This window comes from Lactuca sativa, chromosome 1 (assembly GCF_002870075.4).
Source record: "Lactuca sativa cultivar Salinas chromosome 1, Lsat_Salinas_v11, whole genome shotgun sequence".
Lineage (NCBI taxonomy): Eukaryota > Viridiplantae > Streptophyta > Magnoliopsida > Asterales > Asteraceae > Lactuca > Lactuca sativa.
The window spans coordinates 39,556,120-39,569,399 of NC_056623.2; the positions used below are offsets into that span (position 1 = coordinate 39,556,120).

At 38.7% G+C, this 13,280-nt stretch overlaps 1 non-coding gene across 1 annotated transcript; it reads left to right on the forward strand.

The window, feature by feature from the left end:
* Nucleotides 1–12,320: 12,320 nt before the first annotated feature.
* LOC111910895 (U6 spliceosomal RNA) lies at nt 12,321–12,423 on the forward strand. Its single transcript, XR_002856675.1, has one exon. It is a non-coding gene; the product is annotated as a U6 spliceosomal RNA (small nuclear RNA).
* The last annotated feature ends 857 nt before the right edge of the window (nt 12,424–13,280 follow it).

Here is a 13,280-nt window from a genome sequence, read left to right on the forward strand (position 1 = left end):
CGGACACGTTATGGTCACTATGAGTTCGTGGTGATGCCTTTCGGGCTCACCAATGCTCCTGCCGCGTTCATGGATCTCATGAACCGTGTGTGCAGACCGATGTTGGATCGGTATGTGATAGTTTTCATCGACGACATCTTAGTTTATTTGAAGATGCATGAGCAACATGAGGAGCACCTGCGGGAGGTTCTAGATACCTTGAGGAAGGAGAGCTTGTATGCTAAGTTCTACAAGTGCGATTTCTGGTTGCGTGAGGTACAGTTTCTTAGGCACCTTGTCAATTAGAATGGGATCTCGGTTGACCCGACCAAGGTGGAAGCCGTGATGAGGTGGGAGGTTCCAAGTTCTCCATCTGAGATTTGGAGCTTTCTGGTACTGGCAGGCTATTATCAGAGATTCATTCAGGACTTCTCCAAGATAGCCCTGCCTCTGACCTGGTTGACGAGGAAAGCCATGGTCTTTCGCTGGGGGCCTGAGCAGCAAGTCGCATTTGAGACGTTGAGACAAAGATCGTGTGAGGCGCCAATCTTAGCCCTGTCGGAGGGCATGGAGGATTTCGTAGTATATTGTGATGCGCCCATCTCAGGTTCGGGCACGGTGTCGATGCAGAGATGGCATGTTATCGCTTACGCTTCGAGGCAGCTGAAGCCTCACGAGGCAAACTAACCGACGCATGATTTGGAGCTGGGGCTGTTATTTTCGCCCTCAAGATTTGGAGTCATTACCTCTATGGGGTTCGTTGTACAATTTACACGGACCACAAGATCCTGAGGTATCTCGTGGATCAGCTAAATCTGAATATGAGGCAGCGTCGGTGGCTTGATGTGGTAAAGGATTATAATTGCGAGATCCTCTACCACCCGGGGAAGGCCAATGTAGTGGCAGACGCGCTTAGCCGCAAGGCGGCACCGATCGGGGATATTTGTATGAAGATGACAATTGTGACTCCCATATTGGATCGGATTCGGGAGGCCCAACAGGAGGCCATGAAGGAGGAACATCGTAAGAGAGAGTGTATTGTGGGTCAGATTTCCTCCTTCGACTATAGCAGCCATGGATTGTTGACCCTTCACCGTAGGGTGTGGGTCCCATATAATGGAGGTGTGCACCAGGTATTGATGGAGGAGGTGCACAAATCTAGGTTTTCTATCCATCCCGGGGCGACGAAGATGTACAAAGATCTTCGTCTGGATTATTGGTGTCCCTGTATGAAGAGGGACGTAACTTGGTTTGTGGAGAGATGCCTGACCTGCAGGAAGGTCAAGGCAGAGCACCATAGGCCTCATGGAAAGATCCAGCCGTTGGATGTCCTGCTATGGAAATGGGAGGATATCACTATTGATTTTATCACAAAGCTACCCAGAACCGTGCAAGGAGTGGATTCGATTTGGTTAATTGTTGATCGATTGAACAAGAGCGCCCATTTTATCCCGATTCAGGAGAACATCTCGGCCCAAAAGTTGGCCGACATCTATGTCCGGGAGGTAGTGGCGTGGCACGGGGTACCAGTCTTAGTGAATTCTGACATGGACGTGCAGTTTACTTCCAGGTTCTGGAAGAAGTTTCATGACGAGTTGGGTACTCGTCTACACTTTAGTACCGCCTTTCACCCGCAGTTAGATGGGCAGAGCGAGCGGACCATCCATACCCTATAGGATATGTTGGGGGCGTGTGTTTTAGACTTCGGAGGTAGTTGGGATACTTACCTTCCTTTGGCTGAGTTCTCCTATAATAACAACTATCATGTGAGTATTGACCGTCCTCCCTTTGAGATGTTGTAGGGGAGGAAGTACAGGACCCCGATATGTTGGGGTGAGGTTGGTCAGAGGGTCATGAGGAGTACCGAAGTGGTACTCAAGACTACAGAGAGGATCTAGCAGGTTTGGATCAAGCTTTAGACTGGTCAGAGTCGACAGAAAAGTTATGTTGACAAGCGTCGATCGGACCTGGAGTTCCAGGTTGGGGATATGGTACCCCTGAAGGTGTCACCTTGGAAGGGCGTCATTCGTTTCAGGAAGCGGGGCAAGCTGGGCCCCAGGTATATTGGACCTTTCAAGGTTGTAGCCCAGGTGGGAAAGGTGGCTTATAGGCTGGATCTACCAACCGAAATCAGTCAGATTCATAGCACATTTCATGTCTCCAAGTTGCGGAAGTGTATGGTGGACGATTCGACAGTGGTGCCTTTAGAGGATATTCAGGTGTATGACAGACTGAACTACATCAAGCGGCCAATGACGATCCTCGATAGGAAGTCGAAGGATCTGAGGAACAAGAGGGTGGAGCTGGTGAAGGTGCAGTGGCAACACCACAAGGGCTCGGAATGGACTTGGGAGCTGGAGGATGAGATGGGGGAGCACTACCCCGAGCTTTTTCCGGACTCAACAACAGACTTCGAGGACGGAGTCTAAAATAAGTGGGGGAGATTTGTAACACCCGATTCCTGGTACGTATTTAAAATCATGTAATGTTCCAATTTACTCTGAGACTCGGCGAGTTGGAGGCCTAACTCGTTGAGTAGACTTGACTTTGATCGAGGGTTTAAGTGACCTACTCTACGAGTCGGGAAACCGACTCGACGAGTAGGAGCTGTCTGGAAAACACCCTAATATTTAGGGTTTGCACCCTATTTAAATAACTTAACTCGTCCCAAACCAGCCTCCATCACTCTCCCAACTCAGAGAAGACCTAGATTGAAACCCTAAACCCCTATTGTGTGTTCTTAAGCATTTGGTGCCTTTTTTTGTGTGTTTGAAGTGGAAGAAGAAGAAGGAAGCTTGGGAATTCAAGGGGAAATCAGTAGATCTAGGAAGTGAGGTGCATTTCCAGCTTGTTTGAGGTAAAAAGCTCCTACCTTGACTTATTACTTGTTAGATCTATTTTAGGGCTTGAATCTTGTCATTTTTGGGGCGTTTCCAAGTTACCTTCGGGTTTGGGTCATTGTGTAGAGAAATAACTTCAGATCTGGAACCTAGGACGGTTCTCATGGCATAAAGGTGCCAACTTTACTGTCATGAGAGCCCAATGCACCTTGAAGACTCCATTTTAGGTCCTTTTGAGCTAAATGACCCATGCATGAACGTCAAGTTTGAAGCTTTACGTATAAAATGAACCCTAGGAGGCCAGATCTATGGTTTGGACACGTTAAGACCCATTATAATCGACTGTATAGTTTTGGACATAGAGGGACTCGGTGAATCGTTCTTGGGACTTGGCGAGTCGGGGTGCATTTTCCACCAAATCCTTCTATTTTTGGACCATTTGTTAAGATCGAAGGTTTCCCCAGTTGTTTAGGTTCACTAGGGACCTGGAAATCATATGACTCTTTGAGTGGATGAACAGACTCGCCAAGTTCAAGGCAATGTCCCAGCCACATGAAGACGGGAACTCAACGAGTCATAGACTGAACATCTTCTTATGGATGAAGATGAACTCGACGAGTTCAAGGACGAACTCGGCGAGTCGATTGAAGATTGTCCGATGTGTTGGTGAAGGCGAACTCATCGAGCTCTTGCTAGACTTGACGAGTAGGGACGAGATTATAGCCTTTTGTAGATATGGGGACTCAAGTACTTGATGGGCTCACTCGGCGAGTCGAGTCAACCAAGTGTTGACTTTGACCAAAAGTTGAATTTGACCATGGATTTGACTTTGACTTTGACTTGGACTGAGTGAACCTTGTAAGGGTTACGAGTATGAGTTGATAACTTAGAAGAGTTGTCGTGTAGGAATTTAGGAAGCAGGGAGAGTCGATTTCCACATCGAGATCAATGTAGACACTACACGACTTCGAGGTGAGTTTCCTCCTAGTAGGGGTGGGTCTACGGCCACAATGTCGGCCCACAAGTGAGAGTGTTGGATAGATGATTGTCTTTGTGATAATTATCCACGATTGATATGTGATATGCTTATTGTGCTTGATATGATTAATGTGGTTGATATGATTATTGTGCTTAATGTGTGTTAGTAGTAGTAGGGGTGAAATAGTCCCTGGTTACCGGTTGAAAGATACCGAAAGGGTGGTTTGCTCCCAGTTACCTGTAGAAAGATATCAAATGGGAGGTTAGTTCCTAGTTACTGGTTGAAAGATACCGAGGGGGAGTCCAGCTCCCGGCTATGCCTAACGATTACCGGCTGAAAGATACCGAGGATTATGCACTATTTGATATGGGTATGATGGGGGAACTCACTAAGCTTTGTACTTACGATTTTTAGTTTTTGTTTCAGGTACCTCTTCATCTAAGGGGAAGGAGCCGGCGGTGTAGCAGCGCATCACACATTTGCACATGATTCCCGCATTTGAGAAGCCTGAGATTTGTACTCTGATATTATACTATTCGTTGGAATGTTTTTGAAACTTATGACTTATGATTTTGTGGTAAAAGGAATTGTAATGCTGTTTTCGATGAATATTTTTATAAGTAATGTATTTTCAAACAAAAAATTTTTGGGACCCGATTTTGGGGCATTACAGTTTTAAAAACTTTAATGAAGAGACTCTTGAACATCCATAACTAGAGAACAAGTTATGGAGTTCATAAAAAAAAGAATCTTCAATTGTGTAACCTGTGAATTTTAATGGATCTTTAAAAGAGATGACTTTTGGTAATCCATAACTTTAGGACAAATTATGCACTCCATTAAAATACGTTTGAATCAAGAATTAACTAACAAATAATTTTTCAAATAATTCTTATGATTTACCAAAACTCATAAGTGTATGAACAATCATATAACCAATTTAGAGAATTACATTAACACATATAAAACATGAAATTTTGATAATAACCTTGAAATTGGTTTACCATAATCATTTCCACATCAAAAATAGGTTTTATAGATCCAAAACAGTTTAAGTTAATGATTCTAGACCAATTCCGACCTTAAAACGCGAAAATCAGCAAACTGGAAGACCAACTCGTCGAGTTCTATAAGGAACTCATCGAGTTTATGCCTTAACTCATGAACTCGTCGAGTTTTTGGCCAAAAATCGTCGAGTTTTCAGTCTGGACAGTTCCTTGGTTTTGAAAAATAAGTTGCATCAAGTATAATTGAAAACAAGCGTAGGCTCTGATATCACTGATGGGTTTTAGTATAATTCAACATCCTATGGTGCACATACAACCCTAAATACCTTGGATCTATGTTTTCACTAATTATACAAAATGGTTTCCAAGGCATTAAACCTATAAGTAACATGCATTCTCATATACCAAATAAGATACTAGTTAGAGTAACATACCTTTTGTGTTGTAGCTTGATTCCATGGAGCTTAAGAGCCGAGTGCCTCAAATGTGACACCTCAAATGGTTCACACAACATCACCAACAACTTGGAATAACTTGAGAGAAAATTCCTTAGACTCAAATCGGTTAGGCCTCTCATATGAAACCCTTAGGTTCGATTTCCTGAGCCATGGGGTCCTTATATATTGTGGCTATTAGGGTTACACCATGTAACTCATGTCTTTCCATATTCTTCATGCTCCATGGGTTAAAACCTCCATGAAATATCCATGGGTTACTCAATGGGTTTAGCCCAACATGAAGAACTATGGATCATAAGCCCACATATATAAGAATGAATGATTTACACTATCAATCCCCATATATTTAATTTGTCTCCTTTTGATCACTAGATTAACTATAAATTAATTCTTGATCAATACAAATTAAATAATATGATTTCATATTAATATATTAGGACTTATAATATATTAATAAATCATAAATATCCTTTTCTCACAAAAGTCTTTCAAAATTGTTCTGATGCCATGCAACCCAAATGGACAATGCCAAACCGGGTCAAGTACATACCAATTATAGTTATGGACTTATACACTAATCCAACACGATCTTCTTGTATACACTCAAACTCACAGAATGCTTGGATTCCTTGGAGGAATGTAGTAGCTAGAAATGAAAATGAAGGTGGTGGTGGGAAGAACCTTGGCCGAGAGATAGATAAGAGGGGAGAAGAGAAAAGTTATGACAAGATGGTTGCATGGGAGTATGAGAATGCTTCAATATTTTTTGTGTAATGCATGGGAATCCTCTAGAAAAACATGAGGTGTCAAGTTGTTATATCCATGGACTTTTCCTTTTTTTTTATATCAAAACCGAGAATGAGGGGGAAGGAAAAGAGAAGGGAAAGGGTTTGGGCCTTGTTTGCTTATTTTCGAAATCATCAGGCCCAAGTTGAAGATTTTCTGCCCATTAGGCCCTTATGAGGGTTTACGGCCCAATAGTGATGGGGAAGAAGGATATTACGGCCCATTAGGGTTTAAGAAACCATTTATGGCCCATGACAACTAAGTGAGACATTTTAGGCCCAATAAGGCCCATGAGAAGTCTTATGGCCCAAAATGTTAGTATTTAATGAATATGGGTCTATTTAAGGCACAAATAGGGTTCCTTAACCTAAAATAACCAAATTGAGAGTTTATTGGCCCATTAGGCCCAATAAGAGGATCCTGGTCCATTCTGAGTTTGAACCAGGATATTAAGGTTTGAAACCCATAGTTAAGTATATGAGATGCATTGAATTAGGTTTTGAACTTCACTCAGGAATTTTGGTTTAAATGGTTGATTTTGAATGAGCATAGTACATGATACCAACTTAGATTACAAGTTATACAGTAGTTGGTGAAGACAAAATTTTCTAGCTAAAAATGCCAGTTGTGACACTGCCTTTACGGAGGAACCCCGAGAAAATCCTCATAAAATACACCAGGAAAATCGCGAATGACGAGCACATCACTCACAGTCTCCATTCCCCCAACTCGAGTATCCGCCACATAGGTCAAAAAAACCAAAACAATCCTGTTGACTATATCTCATGGCCCTTGCAGCTGAATAGAGGGTCAATCCACATGGAGTTCCTTTTCCATGAATAACCATTTATTCCCTACTTGGGGTTCTAACTCTCACAATTTGGTGCTTACAGTCAATCATGGCCCCATTAGGACCCAACCGATCCATCCCTATGATAACCTTCAACCCTCGCAGAGGAATCGGAACCAAGTCAATAAAATATCTCTCACCGAAATACCGAGTAAAAATTTCATTTGAAATAAATCAAAACCATTCATTCATTATCCCCAAAGACGATCAAAATAAAAGTATTCTCAAAACATCATAATAAATTCATAAACAATCATTGTTGAATAAATCTTCAGGGGATGCAGTGCGATCAAGCCTGAATCTTCCTTTTGAAACTGGAAGTACATGAAAATGTTTAAACCACAAGCAGAAATCTTAGTGATTTCTCCAAAATACCACATACCATACAAATCAGTGGGCTCAACCCTGTGGTATGTTTCAACATATATCAATGGGCCCAACCCTAGGGTATATTTCAACCTAACATATAACAATTATCTACACCTGGGGTATACTTCAACCCAAACATAAAATAATGGGCCCAATCCTAGGGCCTATCCATGGGGTATATTTTAACACAAGCATATAGTAATGGGCCTAGCCTTAGGGTGTATCTTAACCCAAACAAACATGCAAGAGTAAAAAAGACAGCTAAAATTTTACACAACACAATCCAATGGGTTGACACTGGTTCTTTTGACCCATAAGTATAGTGACAAGACTCACCTGATTCATGAATCCACTAAACCACAACTCAAGGCCTCGCAACAGCTTCTATAACACTCCTATCATAACATACAAGGTCTAATATTAGTCTACACACTAAATCCAACCATCTTGACCGGAAGTCAAGCCATGTCAAAAGTCAACGGTCAAGTTTGACTTTAGTCAACCGCCACACCGTGGATTTCCTTGGCCATGTCGTGGCCCCATATAATGATACAACCAGGACTTTCACAGTCGCCATGTGGTGGCAACCTATGGCCACACTGTAGGCATTGGGTCTCCAACAACTTAATGGATTAAGTCATTTTCTTCGATTCCAAGAGCTCCAAAGCTCATATCTAATCCATTCTATGCTCTAGATGGATAAAGTTTCCAACTTTATACATTAAGACACCAAAATAGGTCAAGATCTTAACCCCTAGGTCCAAATAAAGGTAAGTACAACAATGACCTAACCATTAAGCCCTTAATTTAAAAAATTCCTTAACACAACCACCCTAGAAGAGTTACTAATACCAGATATAACATAAAGATGGAAGCTTTTAGACATACATATCCAATACATGTCCAGAATCCATTTTAGGTAAAAATGAGCTAAAAAATGACCAAAAACTCATGCAAGGTGAAGAACCCCAACCAAAGTCTAGATCTACCCAATATGTTGCTCATAGGACTTAGGAGAGTCACAAAGTTGCCAACTTTATGTGTTCCTTCCATTCATACTTGCCTAGACATGAAGAACATGGGACAATATCTTAGATCTAACCACTTCAAGGCATAAAGTTTGAACCTTTGACACTTACAAAGGTTTAGAAGCAATGAGAGATGTTGAAGATGTTGTTACCCTACAAGATCCACTACTAAAGCACCTTCTCCAAGGGAATTAGGGTTAGGGTTAGGGTTTCTATGAGGTAAAAGAGTGTTAGACGCTGGTAATGAACCCTATAAATGACTTAGATTGGTTTAGATATGAAGGGAACCCTAAAAGAATCATGAGCTTGGGCCAAAACAACTATCACAACGTATAAACCATTTGCCATGCTATGGTGGTCCAATAAAACACGCATGCTTTCATTCGATGCCACGTTGTGGGCATCCTTGCTCCACTCCGTGGCACAAATTTTTTCCCAAAACTCTTTCTTTAACCCCTAAAAAATATAATGCTAAACCAAACTGGAATACGGGTGTTACAAAGGATGTGTTCTTGGAATGATGCGTCTCTGCTACTGTCACTATTCTTCCATGACTGCACTCCGACCACTGCCTTATTATTTTAACCACTGAGTTTCATGACTTTAGACCCATTCCCATCAAGTTCTTCAACTCGTGGTTGCTTAATGATGGGTTATCGGTTACTGTAACCTCTTCCTGGGTTGATGAGGTTAATTAGTATTGATCTTATTTGTGTTTATTAAAAAAGTGGCTAAAAATAAAGAGTGATACCAGGGTATGGAGATTGGAGGCGAACCTAAATGAAAATAAAGAGTTTGAGGAGTTGATCAGGTCCAATATTGAAGATTTAGAATTGCAAGCTGAGAACCGTGCTCTCTCGACACCAGAGAGGCTTACTAGAATGAACTAGAGGCAACGACTAAGTTAAATTGATATATGAATAATGCTAGATCTAAAGTAGAAAGCAAGAATCAAATGGGATATTGATGGAGATGAAAACATTAACTTTTTTCATGGAGTTATTAATTGTAATAAAAGGAGAAATATGTTGAATGGGCTCGGTATTGACAGGAATTGGAGACTAATCTAGAGCATATAAAACATGAGATTTCGAAATATTATGCTTCAAAATTTAATGATATTTGTATGGCGGGACCTAGACTTATAAATAGTCGTTTAAAAAAAGATCTCTAGTCGGATAAAGTTGAGCTAGAAAGCCCATTCTCCAAAGATGAAATCAAGAATGTTGTTTGGTGTTGTGGAAACTACAAAGCTCAAGGGTCGGCGACTATACCTTTAAATTGCTGAAAAAGCATTGGGGGTTATTCAAAATCGATTTTTTCAACTACTTGAAACATTTTGAAGTATCGGGGAAGTTTAGGAAAGGATCCAATGCTTCTTTTATTTCTCTAATTCCTAAAATGTCTGACACTGTTACACTAAAAGATTATAGGCTAATTAATCTCATCGGGTGCATGTACAAAATTCTCTCCAAAGTTCTTTCCATCGGAATCAAAAAAGTCTTTGGTAAAGTAATAAGTTTAGAGCAATCGACGTACGTGGAAGGTAGCAGTATTATTGATGGCCCACTTATCATCAGTGAGCTTTACTCTTGGGCTAAGAAGTGTAAGAAAAAAATTCATATTTTTAAAGTGGATTTTCATATAGCATTTGATTCTATCAATTAGAGTTACTTGGACTCAATAATGGAACAAATGTGTTTCGAGTGAAAGTGGAAAAATTGGTAAAATTGATGTTTCTCTTCACGGAGTGCCTCTATTTTAGTTAAGGGGTACTTGGTTGTCTAATTTTCAAATAAATGGAGAACTTAAGGCTTGGAATGTATCTTTTGATGATTTTTTTTTTCAGAATGACGGATGCAAGAAACCTTACATGCATTTGGAAGGATAAGTGGTATGGAGATTGTACGTTGAAAGATTCCTTTCCCAAACTTTACAAGCTTGAAGTTGACAAAAATTTATTGGTGTCAGATAAGATAAAAGGTCATTCGGAGGTTGTTCTGAAGGGGGTGTGGAAAAGAGATCTGAAATATGGAGTGGAGACTGAGGAGTTGGACATATGAGTTATTATTATCGTTGATGTGAAGATGTCCAAGGAGTCAAATATTTGGAGCTGGAAAGGGGATTCAAATGGTCTTTTTTCAGAAGGTTCTTTAAGATTTTTGATAGTAAACAATATCGAGGACATCTATTCTATTCATGGTTTTATTTGGGTGAAGTAGGCTCCGATTAAAGTAATTTGCTTTGTTTGGAGTGTGCTGCTCAATAGAATTCTTGTGGCATCCAACTTGATTTCGAGAGGGGTTGTTCTTGAGTTATATTTCTGTCCCTTTTGTTTTGATACACTGGAGGAGGTGGATCACATCTTTTTTAATTGAGCTTTCTTGATTCATATTGGGCTTGGTTCTTGAGTTGATGTAATCTACCAATTTCGAAGGCGACTAATATAGTTTTGAAGGCCTAGTTTCATTGTAAGAAGATAAAAAGCTTATCTTGACACTTTTATATTCGGTTGTTCGGGTTATTTGGAAATCTCGTAATGATTTGATGTTCAACAAAAAAAAATGTTCTCCTTAAAAGGCGGCATATGACATCCAGTTGACTTCGTTCAACTGGATCAAACATAGATCTTCTCTAAATTATGTTTTTTGGAATGAATGGTGTATTTCCCTTATTGTTGCTTGTTTGATGTAATGTTTTTTTCTTGTACTTTGTTTTTGTTCTAGTGTCTTGCTATTTTTAATGAACCCACCATTGAAAAACATAATTTTCATAGACTCTCAATTTTATTTTTCGAAAAACTTATCAATTTTTTTTTAACAATCCTCTTTTAACTTTTTTTGGCTATTGTTTTTTTTTTTTTTTGCTGCTTGTTTTCATGGTGCTCTTGATGATTTCAACATTAAAATCTCAAGAAAACACATTTGATTATTTTAAACAAAGAGAAAGGATATGGTGTCCAGTTTTTGTTGGGAAAATATATATTAAAATTTGTTTGTAAGATTCTCATAGATAGTACATGTAACTAACAACAGTACTAGTTTGAGATCTTAAATTGTATTCAAATCAAATAAAATAGTCGACCTCCATAATAATCTTACATAACATTTAGTCAGCAAAAGCAAAATCTTCGATCTCTAAAACCTTCCGTTAGCAAAATCTTATATCTCTAACTAAGGGTTATGAGTCTGCTAAATTGAAATTGAATAATAATGATAGACTTATTGAATTTGTAGACTCTATTGTTACTATATTACTATTAATATGGAAAACAAGTCCTATATGAATTCAATGAGATTATTATAGATTTTTTTTCACTTTTTAAGAATGACAATGTTTTCAATATGAAAGATAAAATTGGTTATTAAGCACAAATTAGAGTTTAAAGGTTGTTTTTTTCTATTTGATTCTGAAAACAATTTAACATGTCTAAGGCAATCTAGACTCTTGTTCTTCACTTACTTTTATCTCTAACCATCTTACATATAAATTTGATATGTATTTTTCCGAATAGAATTATACACAACAAGCTTTCTTTTTATTTAGAAAAAATAAAATGTCCGTTCAGATTTTCATTTTGAAAATCATCAAAAAACTTCAACAATAAGAAAAACATGATAATAAGAAAAACATGGCATCATGAGCCAAAAAAAATGGGATAATGACTTGGGAGGGTAATAAGGTTTCCAGCTTGTCCGTATTAGGTCACTAAGGTTTTTTTTGTGCGTATTAGACCAGTATGGTTGTTATTACCGTTTAGAAATAGTCGTTTTACCGGTTTTAATGGGTAAAAAAGACTATTTCTAAACGGTAATAACAACCATATTGGTCTAATACGCACAAAAAAACCTTAGTGACATAATACGGACAAACTGGTAACCTTATTACCCTCCTAAGTCATTAACCCTAATTTTAAAGACATTGAGAATATATGACCATCAACAATAAACTACTTCATTTAGAACTCGCGTCGTCCCATATAACCTGCTACTCTTCTATATGGCGAAGCTCTTCATCTATAGTAGTCCCTTTGGGGACATCCGATAAAATTGGAACGATACAGAGAAGATTAGCATGGCCCCTGCGCAAGGAGGACACACACAAATCAAGAAATGGTCCAAATTTTTTTTAACCCTAATTCCCTTTTCAAATGCTAATAGAGCTCAATTGCAATTCTTACGTTTCAGTAGTTCATCTACAGAAGTCATAATCAGACAACATGTGAATTCTATGGTCAGATTGATCTTCTTGTTGATGTCTTCAACCATTTGTAGCAAGTAAGAGTGATCTTTCTTTCTATAAAGTCTCCTTTAAGTTTTTTACTTTTCCTATCATTAAGTTTCATGCTTTATAAACTTATGTTTATGTGTTGTATATAGTCTGTATGTGTTTGTTTATATGCTGATTTTGATTAATTTTGCAACTTCAATTTCTTAGTTCATGTTGTGGTTTTGCTTTTTATAAAATAATTGATAATAGGCATCATCTGCAAGTCCCTGTTGGTTTTACATTTCCATTCGTTATCAAATGTAGATATTGATGGGAGGTATCAAAGTGATATTTTGTTTTTGTACATATGGATGTGTTCATGTAAACATTTAAATGACAAAAAAGAAGTTATTGATAAAATGTTACATATTTATGTAATGAAGATCATCAATCATATGAGTTTCTGGACTTAGAAGTTCTGGAAGGGTTGTGAGATAAGTTTAAATGGAAGCAACTATTTTCAGTCAAACAAATCAGTCACATTGATTAGTAAGCATGTTTTCTAAATAATTAGGGTTAATGACTTAGGAGGGTAATAAGGTTTCCAGTTTGTCCGTATTAGGTCACTAAGGTTTTTTTGTGCGTATTAGACCAATATGGTTGTTATTACCGTTTAGAAATAGTCATTTTTACCCATTAAAACCGGTAAAATGACTATTTCTAAACGGTAATAACAACCATATTGGTCTAATACGCACAAAAAAACCTTAGTGAC